Source organism: Euprymna scolopes, chromosome 36, assembly GCF_053919585.1.
Source record: "Euprymna scolopes isolate OS-2025 chromosome 36, ASM5391958v1, whole genome shotgun sequence".
Classification (NCBI taxonomy): Eukaryota; Metazoa; Mollusca; class Cephalopoda; order Sepiida; family Sepiolidae; genus Euprymna; species Euprymna scolopes.
The window spans coordinates 20,435,730-20,461,118 of record NC_136517.1 but is presented as its reverse complement, the minus strand read 5'-3'; the positions used below and the strand labels follow the sequence as shown (position 1 = coordinate 20,461,118).

Sequence of the window (25,389 nt, the reverse complement as noted above, 5' to 3'; positions counted from 1 at the left end):
AAAGGTAACTAGCCACCTCTTCCCCCACTATACCACGCGCTCAAGATCAGAGGAGAGAGAATCAGAGAGAACATCATCATTTACGGCCTTTGATGTGTTGCCATAGATAGTCGTGTCATCAGCATAGATGTCAACAGATGATTTAAGTATGTGTTTTGGGAGATCATTGGTGTAGATCAGGAAGAGAGTTTGGCCCTGTATGGACCCCTGAGGGACTCCAGCATTAATACTGTGGGCCTCTGATTTCTGCCCATCAACCACTACTCTTATGAGCCTATCGGAGAGAAATTTAGTTCCTCCTGAATAATTTTGCGTACAGCTCCTACATTGAGATCCAACTGTGTACTTATCTCTATAGGCCGACAATGATCTTTATCCATGAAATTCTTTATTTGGCCAATCAAGTCTTATGTTCTGACTTCCTTCCTCCTTCCACACCTTTCATCATCCTTCACAGACTTCCTGGATTCCTTAAATCTTTTGTTGCCACTCAAAAACTGACGTGTGATTCACACAAGATGGCCCCCAAAGCAGTTTGAAGCATTCCATACGTTTCTGTGACATTTTTCCAAGTTTAAAACAGAATTTTATTATATATCGTTCTTCTAAAGTACCCTCACTTTCAGATTGCTTTTTTGAAATTCACCAACTGTGACATCAGGCCTTAGTAGGGTGTATTCCAATTCCTGCTGTAGCTGTTCCTTAGAACCTGAAATCATAAAAGTTGGTAAGTCATCTCATAAGATGTATCCCCAAAACATACTGAATTTTCAAGCGTCTACGACAATTTTAAATGCCCGTATAAAAAAGTATGTAAACTTATTGAAGTCACCTCGTATATATATATATATATATATATATATATATATATATATATATATATATATATATATATATATATATATACTAGGAGCAGTACCCGTCGTTGACTGGGTTCAAAAACAGTCTACAGAAAATTGACTCTAATTTATGAAAGTATGATAGGTTATGAAAAGAAAGGGTTGTAAAGAGATAGCTCCGAATTTGGCGGTATCAAAACCAAAGCAAAATATGATGAAAGTAAAAATAAAATAGATAAACCCCATAATTTATTATACCATACCTGAAACACTTATCACAATATTCTGTGGATCTATATTAAAAAAACCTTGTTAAACTTTGTGACATATTTCCATTCTATGGAGGTCAGGCACGAATGAACACCCCATAATTTTATTATACCATATTTCTTCAAACTGAAACATAATTATCAAAGTATAATTACGCAGATAGATATGAAAAGTCTTTATTAAAGTTTGTGCCTATTTCTATTCTATGGAGGCCAAGCGCGAATGCAGACCCCACAATTTTATTATATCATCCCTATTTAAGTTAGAACATACTTATCAAAGTATTCTTATGTACATCTATATCAAAAACACTTGTAAACGTTTTTTTTATTTTAAATTTTTTTTATTTCCATACTTTGTGGACCAGGCCCGAACGCAGACCCCAAAAATTTAATGAACCACCGTTTTGCCAGATTAAACATACCCATTCCTGTGTCTCGATAATCTTCTATCAACATATGTAATCAGTTTTTTAAAATAGTCAACCATATAGGAGCCTATTCGTGACCAGACACACACACATACACACACAGACATTCAGCTTTATATATATATATATATATATATATATATATATATATATATATATATATATATATATATATATATATATATATAACTTCTGAGCTGATGTGTCTAAATTTTTGTATGGATTTTTGTCGTGATATAATGCAACGAACTAAATAATATTGTAACCGTTCTATGTTACAGTTAGGGATTAAAAAGGATTAGTATTTAATGCAAAAATGTGCACAAGATAAACGGGCTAAAACGTCTAGTACATTAAATAGAGAAAGAAAGAAAGAAAGAAAGACAGCGATAGAAAAAGAGAGGTAGAGGAGGTACAAAAGAAGAAAGAAGAAAGATACAAGCCGGAAAGAAGAAGCTACAGAAAGAAAGGAAAGTAAAAGAGTGAAAGATATAGAGAATGAAAGAAGCATTGGATAACTAGCAAGCTGCCCGGCGTTGCCCGGTCGTAAAATACGCATAAAAATAATATTTTAAGTAATACAGAAATTTAGACATGTGCATGCAAATATTATGTTTTTTTTTTCTAAACCGTTCACTTCTCTTTATTTAATAATTGGAATGCTTTTGAGATGAGTAATTTGTATATGTTATTTATTTGTCGTGAACAACTATAAAGAAAGATAAGTATAATAGTTCGAAAATAAATAAAACTCTCACTTCTTGTAATTAAAAAAAAAAGAAAAAATACTCGAGCTCAGATCGAAATTAAAAACTAAAGCCAGTGAGTCAAGTACGATAACCATTGGACCAGCGTGAAAAGATCTTTAAAAGATGTATTCCAAACTGCTTATCCTTAACATATGTAATCTGTAATGTTAACTACTTACGCATGCGCATTCGCGAAACAGTCCGCAAACAGTTAAAAATCCTACGCACCAATTTTACAATTTTGACACCTTTGCCGCCATTTTGTTCCGGATGAAAACAGATCAAAACATTTTCCACATGTCTAAATATCCTATATACCAAATTTCAATCTGTAGATAAAAGTTTCTGGAGTATATAGACTGGGGAGTGTCCTCACACACACATACTCACTATTATAGATATATATAATTAAAGAGAAATAGATCAGTGACCTATTTCTCTTTAATTATTTTATGAATATTTTATGAAAAATGTGATACTTTTTTTGTGGGGGGGGGGCTACAAATGTCACAATTCCCGTTTTCGAAACGCAGGGAAGAATATATTAAAATCAAATTTCGTTTTTGCGCTTATAAAGGTCGCGACTTGGAGATTGTTACTTTGACATTCTCAAAAGATAAATCGGGGGAAAATTACCATTCGGAAAGTCATACAAGCATTTTGCATCATGTTCTTGAGTGCGGCTTAAAATATGGAAACGTTTATCCAAAAATAGAAATAAAAACAGAAGAAATGAAAGCGTGATTATCGACAGTTCAGAAAACATCCCTATCCCTTTTTCTATCTCTACTACTGCATAAAAATCACTCTGTGTGCGTGTGTGACCTCCTTCCTCATAGATTCCGAAACGGCTGAGTCTATCTTTTGCAAATTTCACACAAATAATAATTTATATTTCTGGCAGTGTTCTTAGATATGTTTTGTACAGAAATTTATCCGATAAGTATCGAAAATCGAAAAAATCCGATCATAAAAATAGTCGGAGGAATATTTTACGTTATACTTTGGCCGGTGTAACGTAAAATATACCCCTGTAAAAATTCTTCTTTTTATCTTTAAGAGAAGAAAGACTATTTTTAAGAGCGTCAAACCCAAATATCAGCTGGCGTGATATTTTAAAGAGAGACGGAATTTGATGAACGGCAGTATCATTATTATTTTATTTGCGAATTAGTCCACCGCGCAAATTATTCCAAGTGATATATTATATTCAGTAGAGAATTGGTTGTATAATAATTCATACGCAATCTGCATGAATTAAAAGATCATGTTCAAGCGTGTTGTACGACTGGACAACGCCGGGCGTCCAGCTAGTTACCTGATAAAAGCAAGAGTATCAATTTATTTTATTGCGGACTATTATCCTCATCCTTTTTAGTTGTTATTTCACTACGTTTCGGCCAACTATTCCTCTGGCCTTCGTCAGGTGGTAACCACGACGGGATAGGAATTCAGAATCTCTTAACTGCATCCTCAGCAATTACTGCCATCCATAGTTGTCGTCTCACCACGTTTGGTCAAGTAAGCCTCTGGCTGGCTTTGGGTAGGATTGAAACCGCTACTTTCAGACAATGCTCACCTGGATTGTCTGAAAGTAGCGGTTTCAATCCTACCCAAAGCCAGCCAGAGGCTTACTTGACCAAACGTGGTGAGACGACAACTATGGATGCAGTTAGGTTCCTTAGGTTCTTAGAGTTCCTATCCCGTCATGGTTACCACCTGACGAAGGCCAGAGGAATAGTTGGCCGAAATTTCTTTCAACTAAAAAAAGATGAGGATAATAGTCCGCAATAAAATAAATTTATAAATAATACTCATCTCAATAATGAATTCCAATTAAATAATATACAAGTAAGGATGTTAAGAGGTAGGTATAGATATACACATTTTTATAAAAGACAACTAAAATAAGCGTATCAGATCGCCTGATGGGTACAGCCACTTAGAAAGATATTTGGGCACTTCTAAAATAAGATACGCCCATTAAATATGTGATGTTGTTGATTTAATTCTATTTTCTGTAATAACGAGGTTTGTTAGCTGTGATACGTAAAAAATATTATACACTTGTGATCAGGAATCTAAGGTCTCAATCGACATAATCATCTGGTTGCTGATGTTTAATTTAAAGGAAATTTATTAATCAGAGATTCACAGAAAAAATCAGAGACTGAATTCTTGCGTAAGTCCGTGAGAGACAAACTCATCGATAGTTTATTTATTTATTTACGATCAGGACCTGTGGAAATTCCACAGAGCATCTTTCATATGCAATATATTACTGGTGTAAATTCTATGGACGTTCAGCGTAAATGGAGACCTTGCGATATTATTGTAGCCATTTTGCTAAAAGTATTTATCTGGTTAATGTATTGTCCAAATATATCTGGTTATTATGGTTTATCTCCAATATTCTTATAGGTGTCTGTGACATATTTTGATTGTATGGATGCCCGGCACGAACGGAAACCCCACGATATCATTATAACATCTTTAGACAGAACAGATCCTAGCCAGATCAAGAAGGTATATTTTAATTTCACGTACGACCCAAAAGAGACATCATTCATCATTTATTTTTATTTAATAGTTTTTTAAATTGTGTCTTCAGTAATTGGGATATACTATTTATTGGAGGGGATGTTGGAGAGGGGTAGTATGCTGTGAACGTTAAATTAGCGTATCTATATACTAATTTAATGATTGTGATATGCTGTTGTCTTCAGTTTTTCTATTTTTCCGATCGAATAACTTATAGTTTGTTAACCATGATGCATGTACGTACTACAGTACTAATATATAGATGTTTACTCACTTTCCCAAACAAAGCATATTGCCATTCGGAACATAAATGGTTACTATTTGGGATCATGCCTAACAGGGAACTGGAAAAGAGTTGAACAGCGAGATGTCAGCTTACATTTAAACTTTTACACGTTAAAACAGTCAGGGAAAGAGGAAGTAGGGCAAAAATTCCGAAGTATAGCAGCCCGAGGAAATAAACTATAAAGGTAGAAGACTTTAATATATCTAGGGGTGGGATTTTGCTGCTTGCCGGGTGAGTCTGGAATATGTACTTCGAGGGGGGCACAGGCGCTACGAGCGCATCAGAGCACATTTCATTAAAGTACTTGTAAAACAGGCACAAGGATGCAACATGTCGGCGATGAGACACGGGTTGGTACCTGGTCGGTAATGCGGAACCTTTCAGACTCTTTTTTTTTTGCACTCTGCCTAAGATTGAGAGATAAGTGGTTGATGCACCAGCCCAGATGTGGCAACAATATTCCATCCATGGGCGAATTGTGGTTTTGTAAAGATATAGGATGTTCTCTGGTGTGAGTAATTTTCTAGCACGATAGAAGGAGCCTGCCCTCTTTGCAGCAGCCTTGTATTTGTTTCAATTCGTGTTGCCTGTGAATGTTAGGTTGACAAGTTTGGAAAATAGGCTTTCAGGTAGAATGTTATTTGCCATGGCAATTGGTGGTTGAGAATGTTTTTGTCATAGTTGTTAAAGGAAAGAAGCTTAGTCATGAACGCATTAAGTGTTACCATCCACTTGCGGGCCCCGTTCCACTACCGATTTATGGTCGTTCTCTGGAGTTTTTGCAATTTTTTAAAATACGTTTGCATTCGTATTTTCACTGGTGTATATCATTGAATGTGGTCAATGTATAACATTGAATGTTGGGACACATGGAGGTCATTTATGAATGTCAATAATAATAAAGGTGCTGGGGCACACCTGTATTAATATCATGTCGTTTGGCTCACAACCATCAAGGATAACCTGGATTTTTCTCTGGTCTAGAAAGGATCTGATTATGTCGAGTTGTCATCCAGAAATACCATAGGATTTGGTTTTTGTGTAGTAGCCCTTCATGCCAGATTTTGTCAAAGGATTTGGATATATTGTTGAAATATTTTTGGCATTGTTATGAAGATTGTTAAAAACATGGAACATTTTATTTATAAACAGAGGTGATAGGAACTAATCAATCAGATGGAACTCCGCTCTGCTATTTTTTTAGCGTTTTAGTTCGAGATCAAAGTCTTTGATATACTATTTTGGCAACGTTTTGTTTCAATTACAGATTGGTCCCTGCATAAGATAAATTCTTCAAATCTGTAATAACGTGAATCGAAACGCTTTGGATTTTTTATGATCGAAACCATCCAAAATAGAGACTACTCTGAATCAGAGATCTGATGCATTTGGAGATGCTACGTGGTGCAGCGAGATGTTTGTTTACACTACATTTATTTATTTATTTATATACTAGCCGTACAATTTAGTGTTGATTTTCAAGCCAACTCTGAGGTGCTATGATGTGGCCCTCACTTGAAACCACACCAAAGACCATAACCGTGACCGGAAACATTGTTTTCCTCACTCCGGGCACACTGTTATTCGTGGCAATCAAGCAATGCATTTTGAAGGTGCTGCCAATGGCCTAGTTTTCATAACTTGGATCGGTAGAAAGCACGAGTTGTACGGTGGCGCATCTTCGAACACGCTCATTGAACATTGTATCATTTTCAGACATAACAGAGGGCTCTTATCGATCTTGAATTTGTACACTAATGGCCAACTAGTAGGTGGTCTGCAACAAAAAGAGAAAACTGACTTTCATCAAACGGAAATGGTATCATGACGTCTTTTTAGGGCGACAATTGTATCATTCAACCCTGTAATAATGCATAATATATATATATAAGTGAAATTGTGTCGGTGTGTGTGTCTGTGTGTGTACATTTCCCTACTATATATATATATATATATATATATATATATATATATATATATATATATATATATTTGAAGGAGATTAGAACAATAGTCTAAAGAGCAAAGTGTATTTTAATGTAATAGTAAAATTACTAGTTTAATTAAAATACAGGGAAAGAAAACGTGCTCGTTGTAATTTAGATATATAATAAGCTCGATAGGTAAATATCCTAGAGCTAATTTAATATTTAGTAATGTGATTGATAATTTAAAAATCAAATTATAATTAAATTAAAAATCCGTTTCATAAGAAGGAACAACAACAAAATCAATTATTTGTACGATCGTTCGGAAAACAATGTTTTTATTGTGGTCGATATCAAGTTACGGACAATAATTATTACATATAGTTTTTTATTAAACAAGGTTTCCTCATCAGCAAATATTGTGAAGGGTTTTTATTAAATGTAAAAGACACCATAAATAAACCTAGCATTAAAAGTAAGGCAGATGTATCTGGAAAAAATTAACATAAAGGTATGGATTTAAAACTTGATAAGAAAATTAATGTATTTGTATGTATGTATAATATTGTACGTAAACCAAATTTATATTTATAATTTTACTCTATTTTATTTCTATCCCTAACTCATATTAATTTTCTTATCAAGTTTAAAATCCATACCTTTATTTTAATTTTACCTACCACAATAAAAACACTGTTTTCCGAAACGATCGTACAAATAATTGATTTTGTTGTTATTCCTTCTTATGAAACGGATTTTTAATTTAATTATAATGTGATTTTTAAATTATCGATCACATTACTAAATATATATATATATATATATATATATATATATATATATATATATATATATATATATATATATATATATATATATCTTATCAGTTCAGCCCGTCTTTGCTTGGGCCTATGTACTGTTCATAAGTTTATGTGCATATATTAAAAAGTTTGACTCATGTCCAGGCAATCTACATCTACAATTTAAAGTGTTTAGACCCAAAATTGGCGGAGGAGTTTGGTACAGTCTGCAAGGTCAACTTTTTAAACTGTGACCTCTTATATATATATATATACATATATATATATATATATATATATATATATATATATATATAAAGAAATAAAAATTAAAATAAGTTTACCAAGATAATCAAAATGGTAAACTTAAAATATATTATAAATATTAAAGAGTTAATATTTACAAGTAAAGTAATCTCAACCAGATGTAAAAGCTCAATAAAACCGAAAAGGAAATAGAGCTTATAATATGAACAAATGATTAATAACACATGTTAAAAAAAATCTTGAAAAAGAGTTAAAAACATATTTAATTTTAAAAAAGGAACCACAAGATAAGTGGATTGTCTTTAATCCGCGGAGTTTCAAAGAAATACTCTCCTACTTATCAGAGGGCAGGAATTAGCAAAATGCGGGATCGGATTTTGCATGTAAAAGTATTTAGTGAAACTACAAGTAAGTCACAGATCTTACTTGGTTCGAAACTCCGCGGATTAAGGACTATCAACTTATCTTCTGCTTCCTTTTTAAAATTAAATATGTTTTTAACTCTTTGTCTAGATGTCTTTTAACATGTTTTATTAATCATTTGCTCATATATATATATATATATATATATATATATATATATATATATATATATATATATATATATAATGTATGTATTTTTAGCTTTCGATTTGAAGTCATCGCATTGGCTTCATTTAATTAATGTATTTTTTACTATTATGCGATATTCTCTATTCGTAGAAGTTGAAATATATCCCACAATATATTTATTACGTTTAAAATATTTGGCTTTAACGCTGGACGAACAGACGAATAAAATATCTACATAAGATAAATGGCGAAGCATACACACATTAAGTCTGAGGTTCTACTAACTAAGCTTTTAGAACTTTCTCATACATAGAGCTTCAAATATTACTATAAAATAATAATAGCTTTCACGTGACGTCATATATCTGTGATTTGTGTCTCGTTTCTAAGCATACATCCAACCATAAGAAAGATCACAGAGTAATATCTGTTCTGGTGCTGCACTTGTCTTTTCCTGTTCTCGGTCAGTGGATGAGTAATCATTTATGCTGTCTGAATCTATTTTTATTTTCGTTTCTATCCTTTTTGGGGAGCTGGATTTTCCCACGTAAAACCCAACCTTGTGTTTAACTCTGCCCTCGCGGGAACGCAAGTAAATAGGAATAATAGCAGTAAATGTATTGGTAAACGTTATCAATAGCGTTTGAAATCATTTAATCCAAAACAATTTAATTTGCTTTAACTATGTATTATATGCATTTCTTGTATAACCAATACAATCATTTGTGTCTGGAAAAATATTCCGAGAAAAGGCGAAACCTAAATATTAATCCCTATTAATTTTCAACCATGCATGTATAGAATACTTGATATTATTTGCTACCATGTAAATACATTTTATCCATATGCATACATTATTTATATATGATTCATGACAGGCATATGTATATGTATGCGTGTGTATAGGTATATTTATGTACGTATATGTATGTAACTGTGTTCATGTTTGTATATATGTGTATATATGTGTGTGTGTGAACATAAGTTTCAAGTATATATATATGTATATATATATATCAAGTATATATATGTATATATATATATGCAAATATATGTATATATATATGTATATGTGTATATATATATTTGTATACACACACACACACACACACACACACACACACACACACACACACACACACACACATATATATATATAATTTAGAGACCAGCAAAAACATTTTGAAAAAGTCTAACGTTAGTTGCACCCCCCTCTCCTCAATATAAATTAGACGGAAAATAAAAAGAAAAACACTCTCTATAATTCACAATAAGCAAAGCTCGCGTGTGTGAAATAAATCGTAATGAAGAGAGAGAGACAGAGAGAGAGAGAGAGAGAGAGAGAGAGAGAGAGAGAGAGAGAGAGAGAGAGAGATGCTGTTTTTCCGTCGAATGGCCAACTAACAACATGGCGGATATTTTGATTTTTGATCGAATTGTCGGCCATTTTGAATACGTTACTTACAACAACAAAAAATAGATAAAAGAAAGAAAAATCGAAAATAAATCGAATGAACCACAAAATCACGAACGGTTCAGACATCAGTATTAAAATGTTTATTCTATCGTATTAACTGTGCAATCGAAGCTGGGGTCATTAGACACACTGGATATTTTATGGAAAAAAAAAACAAGAATGAATTTTCTTTAGCTATTCAGCGATAGAAACTACGGCCAAAGAGATAAATGCTCTCATAGAGACGCCTGTATTTTGAAAAACGCGTCCATTTACTATTCACGTCCAGTGATGACAGTTTGGTTCACTAGTAAATTGTGTCAAACCAATAAAAATGTTATTAGAAATTGCAAATTGACAGATAACAGAACAACATAAGCATTATTTCAGTCTTAAACATGACAGACCAACAGAAATGAATTTTAGATCTGACGCGTGACAGCATATGCTGCTTCAAGCTGAAACGCGACAGACAAACATTTTAATTCTATCTGAAGCTTGACAAACCGACGAATATTCTAGTTCTAACTCAAGTGCGACAGACCAACGAATAGTCAATTTCTAACTGTAGCGTGACAACCAACGAAATGCAATTTCAAACTTCAGGGTTGCAGATCAACGAAAATGTTATTTTCCAACTGAAACGTTACTGATGCCTGAAAGGCAAGACAAGCGTCTGACCGACAGAACCACTTACACAAATGCATAGACGCAGCTAAAATCTACATTACGCGTTAGGTTTATTGGGTTGATCGGTTCCTTTGCTATAAATATTGTGGTCGTCATTGTTAACGGGAACTAATGATGCGATTCCTAGAAACTCGTGCATGGGGTTAGACATCAACAGACACTTAAACACCGTATTTGTATAAACAACCGAAATAAACTAAAAGATATCGTCTCTGCTCATGTGAAAGATGTGTAATTACATCGCGTAATTTTATCTACGACTAGCGGGACCTGTGGAAATTCCATAGCGGACTCTTTCAGAATTAATATATTGATGTTGGCATTATGTGAATATTCAGCATAAATCGATTGTTGGTTGTTTTTGTTTTACGGCATCTCAACACTTTTCAGGTTATTGAGTATCAAGTATATATATATATATATATATATATTCAAATACATGTATATATATTATTGTAGCTCTTTTGTTAAAACTGCAAAATGTATTTATCTAAGCTAGCAGGGTCACCCGGCGTAACCCGATCGTAAACTACGCTTAAATATAATATTTAAAATTCATGCATATTTCGTATATATTATTATAGAGTAAATTTTCTATCAATTCTTATATATTATAAAGTTGTGATTTCAAAAATATATATATATATATATATATATATATATATGACTTGGGGGCATCAGCTTGAATCGAAACCGAAACCAAAACTTATGGAGAATATATATATATATATATATATATATATATATATATATATATATAACTTGAGTTCCTTCAGCCATAATCGAAACCGAAACCGAAAACAAAACTTATGAAGAATTCATGTTAAATTATTTATAAAAAAACAGATGACTTGATTGCTATCGGTTATAATGTGTCCCTACCTAGAGCAGGCAATCAATCGATTTGATTGAACAAATAGGCGATTTCATCGATTTTAATGATAAAAAAATATGAGGTGTGAAATATTCGTTAATCATGGTTTAATCTCGAACAATTTCGAAAATGGTAAATTTATGAACTGCAAATAGGTCTACTAATCTTGAAAAGTCTCTCCCGATTGAGGAAGTGGATAGGAACTCAGTCTATCCCTCATGACTTTTTTTTTGTTATGAAGAATTTCTGCAGAAATGTAATAGTGGGTCGTGATTGACTTATACAAAATGGAGAGAATATACATTTCGATTTAGGAGCAATAAACATCTCTCTCTCTCTCTCTCTCTCTCTCTCTATATATATATATATATATATATATATATATATGTATATATATATGTATATATATATGTATATATATATATATGTATATATATATATATATATATATAACTACTTAATTTACTCACATAAAATTAATATACGTTAATTATGCATAAGCCTGAAGAATCCTAGAGTGGATGAAACGCGGAATATTCAGTGTAGCTTAATCGCCATATATATTTTATAAATTACTAACTAGCTCTACCTACGTATTGATCACTTTTGAAGTAATTACTTAAAGTTTACGCATAAATCTATACTTTCGTATATTAATTTTATGTGAGAAAATTAAGTAGTTATATATATATATATATATATATATATATATATATATATATATATATATATATAATGTATGTATTTTTCGCTTTCGATTTGCAGTCATCGCATTGGTTTTATTTAATTAATGTATTATTTTTATTATGCGATATTCTCTATTCATAAAAGTTCTTAAGATCCCTGATATTTTGAAATGAATCCCACAATATATAACTTTCACGTGACGTCATAGATTATCTGGGGTTTCAAAGTTAGGGACAGGGGTATGCAGTCAGACCTGATCAAAGTACAAATCTTTAAAACAGATTTCGACTGTAATCACTGTGTAATAGCTATCTGTCGGCCAGTCTGTCTGTCTCCATATTTTCAATCCTTATCTTTTCCGAAACTAGAAATCGCAGAGCGGCATTGCGGGCCTCAAATGATTGGAATTTTTTACGGGCCGTTGTTTTTAGCCGGTTAAAATTGTTTTTAAGGAGTCAAAACGGGGTCAAAACGGGGTCAAAACGGGGTCAAATCGTATAAAATCGTTGAACATTTTCTGCATTCATCCTAGTTTATTTTTAACTTTTAATTTTTATTCGGTTTATGTAAAAAAAAAAAATTTACAAGGAATTCACCACTTATCAAGGCCCGCAGGCCACTCGGGGATAAGGTTTATTGCGTGTATTATCAATGGGATAATATCGTAGTAATCGTTAGTAATGGAGATCTGATAAAGTGTCTTACTTAAGGGGGCGGTTCATCAGGAATTTGTTTATGTTGGACTTGAAGACATCCAAGTTGTAGTCAGGTGGGAAACAGGCAAACGAAAGAGAGTTTCACAGGCGTTCACTTTAAAGAAAGAAGCTTTGTTCATGGAATCTACGTTTTGATTTAGGCACAGATAAAGAGTGGGGATAATTACTGTGCGTGTTGGTACACTGCTAACGGTACCAGCTTTGAATGCTACAGTTTCGGTTCTAGCTGATTGCGCCTGAATACTTTTTTATTTTACTTTTGAAATCATGACTCTATAATAATATATACGAAATTTTAACGAATTAGAATATCATATTTTAGCGTATTTTACGCCCGAGCAAAGTTAGACGCCCCTGCTAGTCTGTAATAAGTACATAGCTTTAGAGGAAGATGCTTGTATTTTTTTTTTCAAATCTTAGATTAAAAAATTAAAAAAAAAAAAACATTACAATCCCAACACTTGGATGCTTGCACGGCTCGTGCGAGTTTTAAAAACGAGAGAGGAATATGAAATAGAATAAGTGAGCAGAGGATATGTTGGCAATCTTAGTAGCATATCAGTAGCTAATGCGGTTGTGAAAATTAATGAGTTTCATAGGTTCCCGCTATGCATAATTTATAGCATCAATCAAACGGTTACTTTAAGAAAGTGGTGTCAATTAGCTAGATGTAGAAGGGCTGGTAGTATTACTGAAATCGAGCGGTTGCAGAATCAGAATAATGAAAGTGAAAGTAAAGCTACGTATCGATAGAGACACGCATGAACTCGTACAAAAAAGCCCGTATTGAACAACGCTTAAGCAGAGAAAAAATGGTAGATTCGGCAATTGACGAAACGATGAAGGCAATTCAGAGATCGAACATACATCCCGTGGATTTTCCAGAGAGATTTAGTAGAAAAGAAACGTAAAGGTAGCAGGAGATTATGTGTAGATTTTAGGGCATTGAATAACATTACGAAGAAGTACTCCCGAGCATTGTCATTTATTGATGATATATTGGCCTCGCTTGGTTCAGACAAAAATACTTCTCGAAATATAAGTTAAAGTCGTATTACTGGCAGGTCAAACCGAGTAAAAATGATAAAGAGAAAACTGCGTTTACCTGCCGCTGGGGTTTATTTCATTTTAACCTGATGCCGCTAAGATTTTCGAACCCTTCCGAATTGATGAAACCTCCCGAATTGATGTCGATAGTATTAGAGGGTCGAGAAAAAATTGCGCTACCATATTTGGGCGATATATTAATATTCTCCAATACAAGGGAAACTAGTTGCAACATATAGATAAGGTCCTGAGTAGTTTTCGCAAACATAATTTTAGATTAAAAGCAACGGAGTGTGAGTTTGTCAGTAGAGAAATACATTATCTGGGTTTTAAAAGTTAGGGGGAGAGATATGCAGCCAGACCTGAGCAAAGTAAAGATCTTTCAAATCGATTTCGACTCTAATCACTGTGTAATAAGTGAGGGCCTTCATCGAAATGACATATTACTGCCGATTTACGAGGGGCGTGCAATAAGTAATGCCCCTGACCCACATAGAAGTAGAGCAACGAAACTTGGCACAGTTATTAGTCTTTCTCTACATAGGAACCGCCCAGAGTTATGCATTTCGCCCATTGTTTGATGCAGCTCTGGAGACCGTTTTTGTAGAACACCTCAGGTTGGTCCTCCAACCACGACGTGACTTCAGAAATCAAGGCGGCATCATCTGGGAAACGCTTTCCTTTCAAAAACAACTTCATGGCTGGGAAGAGGTGAAAGTCAGAGGGTGCAAGGTCAGAAGAGTAGGGAGGATGGGGGATATTTTTCATAATCACACGCCCGTGCTTCTGATCTGGCGATATGCGAGTTGTGGACCGGAGCGTTGTCCTGCAGGAGGAGGGTACCTTTGCTGATCTTGTCCCACCTCTTGATTTTGATGGCTTCCTTTAATTTCCTCAAAAGTGAAGCATAATAGGCTCCTGTAATTGTGGTACCCTTTGTCAGGAAATCTGTCATCACTACTCCGTCCTGGTCCCAGAAGACTGTGAGCATGACCTTGCCAGCGAAGGGCTGCATCCTTGCCTTCTTTGGAGATGGTGAGCCCAAGTGCTTCCACTGCATTGACTGGGCTTTGGTCTCTGGATCATAGTGATGGACTCAGGTTCTATCCTGTGTAATCAGTCTTTTGAAAAACTTTGACTCATCTTCTTGGCACATCTCCAAATTCATCCTCGAGCACTCGACGCGTTCTCGCTTCTGGAATGGTGTGAGCAACCTGGGAATCCATCTGGCAGATACCTTATTCATATGCAAATGGTTATGAATGATAGTTTCCACAGAATCTGTACTAATCTTGACATCTTGGGCTATTTGGCGAACAGTAATGCGCCGATCTTCCAAAATGGCAGCCTCAACTTGACGGACAGATGCCTCATCAATGTCAGAAGGGGGGACCAGGTCTGGGAGCTGTTTCCACAGACTTCCGGCCATGTTTGAATTCACGATGTCAGCGTTTTACAAGGTCATATGATGGGGCATTATCATCATGAGTTTCTTTAATTTCATCAAAAGTCTCCTATGATGTGCGTCCTTTCAAATACAAAAACCGGATCACTGCTCGACATTCAACAGGCTCCATTTCACACCTACTCAGTTCAAGCACCTGTAAAACAGAAAGCACAATTAGTTCAGAGCTGTTATTTGCCACATAACCCGTAGAGATATAAATCATTGCACATGCAAATTTTCAGCTAGATCAGACAACTGGAAGTGGGTCAGGGGCATTACTTATTGCAAGCCCCTCGTATTAGTAAATTTACTGATATCACCGAGCCACTAGTTGGTTTAACGAGAAAGCATGCACGTTTTCAATAGGTTGATGCATGTCCTAAATGACCTAAAAACGAAGCTCGCAGAGATAGTAATATTGACTTATATAAGATAAGGAATACAGACTATGTACGGATGCCTCCGATCTTTCCATTGCTACATGTTTGTCACAAATGGTTAATGATCAAAGGAATGATAGAAGTAAAAAAAACAAGAACAATTTACATTTTATCCCATAAGCTGAATGACACGCAGACAAGATGGTCAACCAATGAGAAGGAAGTATATGCCATACACGATGCGTTTTATAAATTAAACCACTATTTGCATAGTGCAACGTTCACTATCTATACGCATTATAAACCCATACAATACTTACTGAACTGACTTATACAAAACAAGAAGATATAGACGTGGGATTTTTTCTACATAGGAGCTACCGCTTATCAAGGCCCGGAGGCCACTCGGGGATAAGGGTTATAGAGAATACAACGGGATAATATTGTAATTGTTAGTAATAGAAATTTGGTATATTGGATTACTTAAGGGGGCGGTTCGTCAAGAATTTGTTTATGTTGAACTTGAAGAAAACCAAGTTGTAGCCAGCTGGGAAGCAGGAAAATTGAAGAGAGTTCCACAGGCATGCAGCTCTAAGAAAGAAGCTTTGTTCATGGAATCTAACGATTTAGGCACAGTCTGGAGAAACTTATTGACAGTGGTTTCAGCTAGACGAGTGTTACGGAACCCACCATCGTAAAACTTAGAAAAAAGATTTTTTTTTTCTTTTGTGGTTAGACAATGAATGACATGTGCGTTGTAATAGCGGAATCCCGTTTCAAACATAGTATGTTGAAATAGGGAATAAAGTTACACAATTACAGAATAAAACTTGAGAAGAAGCACGTGTGGAACTGTTGAATGTCATTTACCGGATGTTAATTTGAAAAATTGAGGCGTGGATACCGTCAATGATCGGAAGATCATACATCGGTGTATGATATGACCTTTCATATTCCCTCATGGTATGCAATATGGTTACCACGTACCCAGTGAAACAGAGTAACAATTATCCCACAAGTGTACCGATAAACGTAAGGCGGATTAATATTTATCGTCTTTTTTATATAATTAACCTAGTGGGAGCAAGTGCTCTCGCTGAAGATGTACGTTTGCCTCTGGATAAACCGTTTACTACTTTGATGTAACTTAACTCGTGCAGTTATAAAAGTCTTCAATACAATGCTTCATTTCCCCCCTTTGAAAAATATATTTTTGTTGATAATCGGACGAAATGCTCTAATTGAAGAATTCCAACGAGACGCACGGGTTTATTTTGTAGGTCATTGTGTTGTTTCCCTTGAACGTTTGCTTCTCCATCACCAAACACCGACCCAGTGTCACATCTTCTCGAGGTGATATGAAGGTACTCCCTATCTCGACTTGTATCTCTATCATAGTGACTCCTCACCATAATGATTTCGAATCGAATTACGTTTCGACCAACTCATCCTCTGGCCTTCTTCAGGTGATTAACTGCGACGGGATAGAAATGCTGAGTCTTATAACTTATCCTCAGTAATTACTGCCTTCCATAGTTGTTGTCCGACTACGTTTTGGCCAACTAATCCTCTCGTCTGCTTGAGTAGGATTTAAACCGCTATCTTCAAACAATGCTCACCTGGAACCGTAGAGACGCTTCCACGAGTGCAATGGAAGAACTGTTGAGTCTCGAATGTTCCAGTCAAGCATTGTCTGAAGATAGCGGTTTCAATCCTACCTAAGTAGGCTAGAGCATTAGTTGGCCAAAATACGGTGAGACAACAATTATAGAAAGCAGTAATTACTGGGGATTAGTAAAAAGACTCTGCATTCTTATCCCGTTGCGATTAATCACCTGAAGAAGGCCAGAGGTTGAGTTGGTCAAAATTTGGTGAAACAGCAACAACTATGAAGATAAGGATAACAGTCCGCAAAAAAAAAAAAAAAAAATGACTGAATGCACAAATTGTGAAGTCTCATTCAAAATGATTCCAAAAGTAAAAATAAAAAAAAAACAAAACAAAAAAACATTGGGATGTTTAAAAAACAAAAAAAAAAGAAACTTTTTTTTTCTGCGGAAAGCGAAAGTAACAGCTCGAAATTACATTACCGTTAATGGCGGAGAAGAGATTTATTCGACGACTTAAAAATAAATTCGCAGAAAAACGATGTTCCCCATTGATAACTTCTGAATATCGCGCCGAACTCTACTCATGGTGAGATTCATCCGTTTTAAAATACAATTTTCACATTTTTTTTTTTTAAATATATTTTTACAAAGCAAGAATCAAACAAAACTAATTGGCACCAGCGAACTTGTTTGCCTCCAAAGGACATACACGAAGGGGCGTTCCAAAAGAATGCCTCCTATTTTTTAATTTCACTCGGACGGATTAGAAGGGGATGGTAATTTGCATTATTGTGATGACTCAACTTATGCATTCATAACCTGAAAGTTTCATCTCTCTGTTGCAGATATTGACGGTTTAAGACTCTTGGAAAGCAACGCCTATCATGGACATGCGTCATAAGCAGAGATCGATGCCTCCGTTCAGTCTCGATAGATAAAGGATACTCCTTGTAGGGGCAGCTGCGCTTGTAATTGTGAGACAAGAGTTGCGCAATCTTCAACCACACTTCTCCTGAATCGGCACTGCTTGATTCCAGTAGCAAGAAGTCCAGGACGACCGGAAAGAATACGGAGATAAGCGGAGAGTACATACAGCACCTCTCACGTGGTCATTCATTTAGTACTGACCAGGTTCAACGTTGCTGAGCTTCAGTGATCCAGCGGAAACCGATGTGTCAACGTGATTATGCCGTATTATAAGAATAAATACGTCATTATAATAAGTGCATTGCGATTGGCTAATTCTGGAACACAAAATTTGGTTGAAATGGTATTACTTCCGTCTTCGTACTTCGTAGCTCTTCAACTTTATGAGTTAAAAAATGGGAGGCTTCACATTAGGAATAACCTTCGTAATTTATTTTTGTATTTTTTTTCATGGGAGGTGCGGTTCTAGAGTAGCATCTAGTTTGATTGTTTTTTTTTTTAATAGCGTATCCATTATCGCGGTCTCTTTCCAGGAATTTCATATTTATGGAACAAGTGGCCACAAAATTGCTTCCCTGAGGGCTACAACATTCTCATCTTACAATTTAATATCAATAAAGACTAGTAATAAAGTGCTCCTATGAAATTTTATTTTATTCATTCCATTCATTAATTTCAATCCTCTGATAACATTCTTCATCACTCAACTGAAAATCCATCGATCTAATTCACCCTTATCCTTCTGTGTATTTAGCCTGAATAAAAGGTGACTCATTACAAAAAAATCTATATTATGTAAAAGGATTTTTGTGCACGCGCTCGCGCGTGTGTGTGTGAGAGAGAGTTCGTTGTCTATGTATTCGAAAACCGCTAGGCCATTTTAATAACATTTCACAGGAAGGAACTGCAGATACGGTTTGTATGGGAATGTTTTCGATAAGTATCGATAACCCATACTTGAAATGCCGAGATAAGCGGAGAGCACATACAGCCCCTACAATTCCCAAAGTGTCACCTATCTGATACTAACCAGGCTCAACGTTGCTTAACTTCGGTGATCTGACGAGAACCGGTGTTTCAACACGATTTTGCCATATATCTTCTAGTAAGAAATAAATCCATATAAAATAGCATTCGTATACACTGATTTACTTTGGGTTTTTTTTTTTAAAGTTAGAAGATATCTTTTAAAATTCTGGTAGCGTGACGTAACATCCGCCGTAATGATGTCATATCCGCCTGAACATCTATTGACTTGATGTCGATTCCGTCTGTATGCGAATTAAGATGGCTAAGAATATTATTAGCGTGATAAAGAACATTCAAGGCTTGTTTTGCCACAATGTCAATGGCGATAAAAATTAAGAAGATGCATGCGCACAAACATGTGAAACTTTAATTGAACTCAACCTGGAAGACGACAAAAATAACTATCCGGCACTTTTTTGTTTATGAAGATAATTGGTGGACGAAAATAGCAGTTGGACGACAGGAAGTGCGACGAAGAGGCACAAGAAGATATCTGTAGTGCTGATGACTTACAAAGAACTGATTTAAAAACGACAGCCCTATTAATGAAGGGAGATAATAATAACGGCTCTCTGCAGGGTGGACGGGTCAGTAATGTAATTAATTAAAATAGCATAATCTACTAACGAGATCTGTGGAAATTCCACAAAGCTTTTTTCATTCCTGCAGCATTTTCTACAGTTAACAATATTCCGTTTCTGAATTTTAGAGATGAGTATTGAATGAGTATGGTTTGGATTCTTCGGACTGCTGTTTTCATCTTGAGTTTTTTCTCAACACCGTATTGGTTGATATAACCTTCAATCTTCCTCAGGTGCGTTTTGCTGAACTCAGAAATCTTTGTGTCGAACTCAAGAATCATTCCGTCAAACTCGGGAATCTTTCCGCCGAACTGTGGTATATTTCTGTCGAACTCGGGAATCTGCACTAAATTTCGAACAGAACCCTTTATTTTAACTCACGGACGTAGCACGCTCTCGTTCCGTCAAGCATGCCTTAGTTTATGTCCTTACTAAATCGCAATTGCATTTTAAGTGTCACCCGCACTGAGGATTCAACCTTCAACCCCGCATCCAGAACAGTGGAAGAGTTCGATCTGAAGAAGGCCGGGAGTTACATCAGCAGAAACGTTGCGAAATAACACAACAATAATGTGAACAGTACTCCTGCAGCCTTTTCAAAAACAATAAATTAAAGAAATGTTAAACAACGTCAAATGATCAAGCACGCATAGCGACACATAGAAGCGCGTAGTCTTGTTACACATATACGTGTGCGAGTACATTTAACAAACGCGTATAATATTTTTTTTTTTTTTTTTTTTTTTTATTCAATTTTCACCCCAAACAAGGCACAGTGCCACTTTGAAGCAGGGGGCTACTATTAGGGAATTTATTAGCGGGGTCATTATGAAGGGAGAAGAGTAGAAAGATGTTTGTTAACATTACACTTGAACTTCTGCATATCATTGCAGTTGGGAAAGCAGAATCCCGGAAGGGAGTTCCAAAGACCCGCAGTTCTGGGGAAGAAACTATTGGAGTAAAAGGCTTTCTTGCACCTAGGGATCTCCACTGTAAAGGGATGAGACTTAGTAGCTTGTCGGGTTTGTCGGGGGTAGTTACGTCGGGGAGGTACAAGTGTTTGCAGTTCGTCAGAGCATTCACCATTAAAGTATTTGTAGAACAGGCAGAGGGATGCAACATCTCGTCGATGGGACAGAGGTTGAAGCCCAGATGACAGTTCAGGACCTATCAGGTTTGCGACTCTTTTTTGAACCCTGTCCAGGAGCGAGAGACAAGCAGCAGATGCACCAGCCCAGATGTGACAACAGTACTCCATACATGGGCGAATGGTTGCCTTATAGAGGTATAGGATACTGGCAGGCGTAAGTAGTTTTCTAGCACGGTAGAGGGAGCCAACCTTCCTTGCAGCAGCCCTGGCAATGCTCTCAATGTATCTATTCCAGTTCATATTCCCTGTAAACGTTAGGCCGAGGAGTTTAAAAGAAGTACTTTCAGGCAATGTGTTCTTGGCCATTGCTATTGGTGGGAGAGAAGGTTTCTTGTAGTTATTGAAGGAAACAAGCTTAGTCTTAGCAGCATTGAATGAGACCAACCATTTTTGTCCCCATTCCACTACGGATTGGAGGTCATCCTCTAGTGTTTCTGCCATTTTCTTGGATATGTGTTCATTTGTTTTCCCCTCATATCTGTTATAGAGAGTGGTGTCATCGGCAAATATACCCATCTCCGAAACAATATTATCAGGGAGGTCGTTTATGAATATCAGGAACAATAGAGGTCCAAGGATAGACCCCTGAGGCACTCCCGCATTTATGTCATATTGTTTGGATGTACGTCCGTCGAGGACAACTTTGATTTTTCTATTACTTAAGAAGGATTTAATTAATTAATTAGTTATAGCCGTTACATTTTAATCGTGTTGTTACATTTCAACCACTCGGACCCGTACGTTGTCTGGTACTTTATTGCAAAGGAACAAATAAAAAAAGAAAGAAAGAAAAATCCAACTCGGCATTTTTAATTGCAAATGAAATGTATCTATACATGGTTCTTCCGAAACAACGCATTTCATTATCTTTTTAACGTGTTTTCGCATACACGTGGGTTTTACAACGATCTGTCATATGAAGTGCTTTTTAAAAGTCTCTTTCTCCGCCACTTCACGCTTTCTCGCCGTCGTATTCACACGCCCATCTTCCCCGGATAAAACTAGCTTCTCTGTCCTCGACCACATCCTTTTTTTCTGATTTTTTCTTCTTCTATTCCGGCAGATAAGGTACATTTGTGTGAAATTTCATGAAAATAGGTTCAATTGTTTTTGAGTGCATAGGAAACGAACGCACACACACATAGAAAAGTTTCTTTAGTAGTATATAATAATAGATAGGTAGAGAGATAGATTGACCTGCTTAATTGTCGAGAGAGGACGGCTGGGCGATGTTGAGCTGACGCCACGTTCGGATTCGGTTACTCATTAAGACCGAATTTGTTAAAATATAATTCTGCTTTAGTGCTGATGTTTATGTTTTTGGCGACACCTCCCCAGATGTGGGAGTAATATTCTATCTTAAGGCGAAGAATCTAGTTCTTATACAAATAAAAGATTGCATCTGGACCCGAGGAGTTTTTGGAGCAGGAGAATGATCCAAATATTTAGTGGAACACAGATGCGAGTGCAATACTCTGTATCACGTGTCCATCTCTTGAAATAATGGCCTCTTTTTCAGCGCTATCGCAATGTCTTTTCGGTTTTCCCTGTTCGTAAATTAATAATCCCAATAAAGACGACTGTGTCTCTAAAAGCAGTTAAAAACATACAACGAACGAATTTTCTTATTAATGCTACTAAGGAAACGGTAATGACAACACTTAAAGAAAAAAATGAAAATATCAGAGAGTCAGTCACCGAAATGGCTGAAGCAGTTTACGATCTGAAAATTACTTTATTTCATACATATTTTTAAGAGGGGGTGGGGTATATGGAATCAGTCTCGGAAATGGCTGAAGCAATTTTTGATCTAAAAAAATACTTTATTTCATATAGATTTTTAAGAGGGAGTCTATATGGAGTCAGTCCTGGAAATGGCTGAAGCAGTTTACGATCTCAAAATTACTTATTTCATTTATGCTAAAGTTTGAAGAACTCACACATTAACGTGCTCCACAAATGTTAAGGTTTTGCTAAGAAACTCTGCTCATGGAAATTTTATCTTCCGCTAAATACATTGAGGAAGAAAGATAATTTCTTTTTTCGGTTCTCCAACTATCAGCTTAACCCCAACCCCTGTCCCCTCGCCGCAATGTCTCATCCCTGTGCCTGTTTTACAAAATGGAATATGCCTAGATGAACTTATAGCACCTGTGTCCCCTAGACGTACCCACTCTCGACTAAAACGACACGCAGCAGAATTTCACCCCTCCATTGTTGCGATCCCTTTATGCTCGAAAACCTTCTACTCGAATAGTTTATGACTTCGGGTGGCCATATTTTGGAATTCCCTTCCTGTTTCCTGCTTTCCTGGCTGTACTAACATGCAGAAGTTTTAACGTAATCTAAACAGACATCTCTCAGCTCAACTCTCCACACTCCTCTGTTAGGCATAATCTCAAATAGCAGCCTCTTATATCACAATATATATACACACACATATATATACTAGCAGAGAAACCCGATGTTGTCCGGGATTGAATGATGATCAACGAATGTTTCACATTCCCATATTTTTTATTGTCATCGAAATCGGTGAAATCGCCCATTTTTCACCCAAATCAATTGATTACCTGCTCTGGTTGGGGACCCATTGCAGTGCACTAAGAGGAAGCTTCACATAATGCTCCGCAGTGACTTAGCTCATAATATATTGTAGTTTATATTGCACTGTAGAGAACCTAATGTTGATTTTATAAAATTATTTTATATATATATTAAATGGATAAAATTAAAGTTTAAAATGCAAAAGTCAAGTATCATGGTCCAATTGTGCTTTAAACAGAAAAAAATAATTTCGAACCTGCCCCTGTCATTTCAAAGAACCTACTATTGGTTTTATATACGGCATGATCACGTTGACACAACGGTTCCCGTTAGATCATCGAAGTTAAGCAACCTTGAGCCTGGTCAGTACTATAATGGATGACGATTTGGGAATTCCAGGTGATTTATATTCTCCCCGCTTATCTCGGTACTGTTTCCAGTCGTCTAACCTGTTTCCTTGCTGCTGGACTCAAGCAGTGCCGATTCAGGAAAGAGGTGTAGTTGGTGATTGCCTTACCCTTGCCTTACAAATATACTCGCATCTACTCTTACAGAGGATATCAATTATCTCATGAGACTGAACGAAGACATCACTATTGATTTTATACGTCGGGCCTTTGTGCTTATGTGGTAATAAAACTTCGCAAATACACTTGTGATGTTAGGCTGTGTAAGGTGTTAACTTTCGTCAAAATCATCTGTTTCTTCTTTCATCGAAGTTTTTTCTATTATCGATTATCGATATTTCTCGAAGATATTCTGATACAAATCTACCTAAGAACACTGTCAGGTACATAATTATCTTCGTGCGAAATTTCATAAAATTCGGCTCAGTCGTTCTCGAGTATATCGAGAGAGAGCCCCCACACACATACATATACACACACATACAGTTATTTTTTTTATATATATAAGAGAGATATTTAATGGTTATAATAATGTTTCATTTGTAACTGTAAATTTAATTGAACATTCACTGATATAACGTGTCTTTTTTTCTTTTTCTTTTGCAGACGGCTAGTAAGAGAGAGATGGCAATGACATGGTGGTCTGGGGTTAGCTATGAGGTTCCGTCAGCTTTCCGATCATCGGCAGTTGCAGCGCTCCCTACTTCAACAGTGCTGTCACCACCTCAATCACCACCATCCCCTTTGATGCCAGTCTCATACTCTGGCTTTGCACTGTACAGGATTGCGAAACAAAATAAACTCGACAGAAACATAGATGATCCTGTAATTGTTTAAACTCTTCTGTGAAAATAGACAACCAAAGTAACCCAGGAGTATTCTACTATTATTAGTATTATAATAATAAATATTAGTAATAAGGTTTTGAAAAGATCAAACAAACAGCAACACGAGAAACGCATGAACTGTTTACAAGAGAATTCGGCATCTTCGTATTTATATAAAGAAAGAAAACATTGATTAATTTTAAACGCAATAAATGTAAGAAGAAAAACATATAAAAAAAGTTACAGCAGAAAAAAAGAAAGGAAAAGATAAAAAGGAAAAGACGTAAAGGAAAGAAAAAGGAAATATAAACAATAGAATTAAATAAGGAACAGAGAAGAAGAAGAAGAAGAA

General features: G+C 35.7%; 1 long non-coding RNA gene and 1 pseudogene across 1 annotated transcript in view; one reads left to right on the top strand and one right to left on the bottom strand.

The window, feature by feature from the left end:
• The window catches only part of LOC145260387 (uncharacterized), an 876,688-nt gene extending 851,299 nt beyond the window's left edge, over positions 1-25,389 (top strand). The window contains exon 5 of the long non-coding RNA XR_013864280.1: positions 24,817-25,389. This is a non-coding gene — a long non-coding RNA (uncharacterized LOC145260387). The remainder of the gene's footprint in view (positions 1-24,816) is intronic.
• LOC145260765 (5S ribosomal RNA) lies at positions 19,479-19,595 on the bottom strand (annotated as a pseudogene).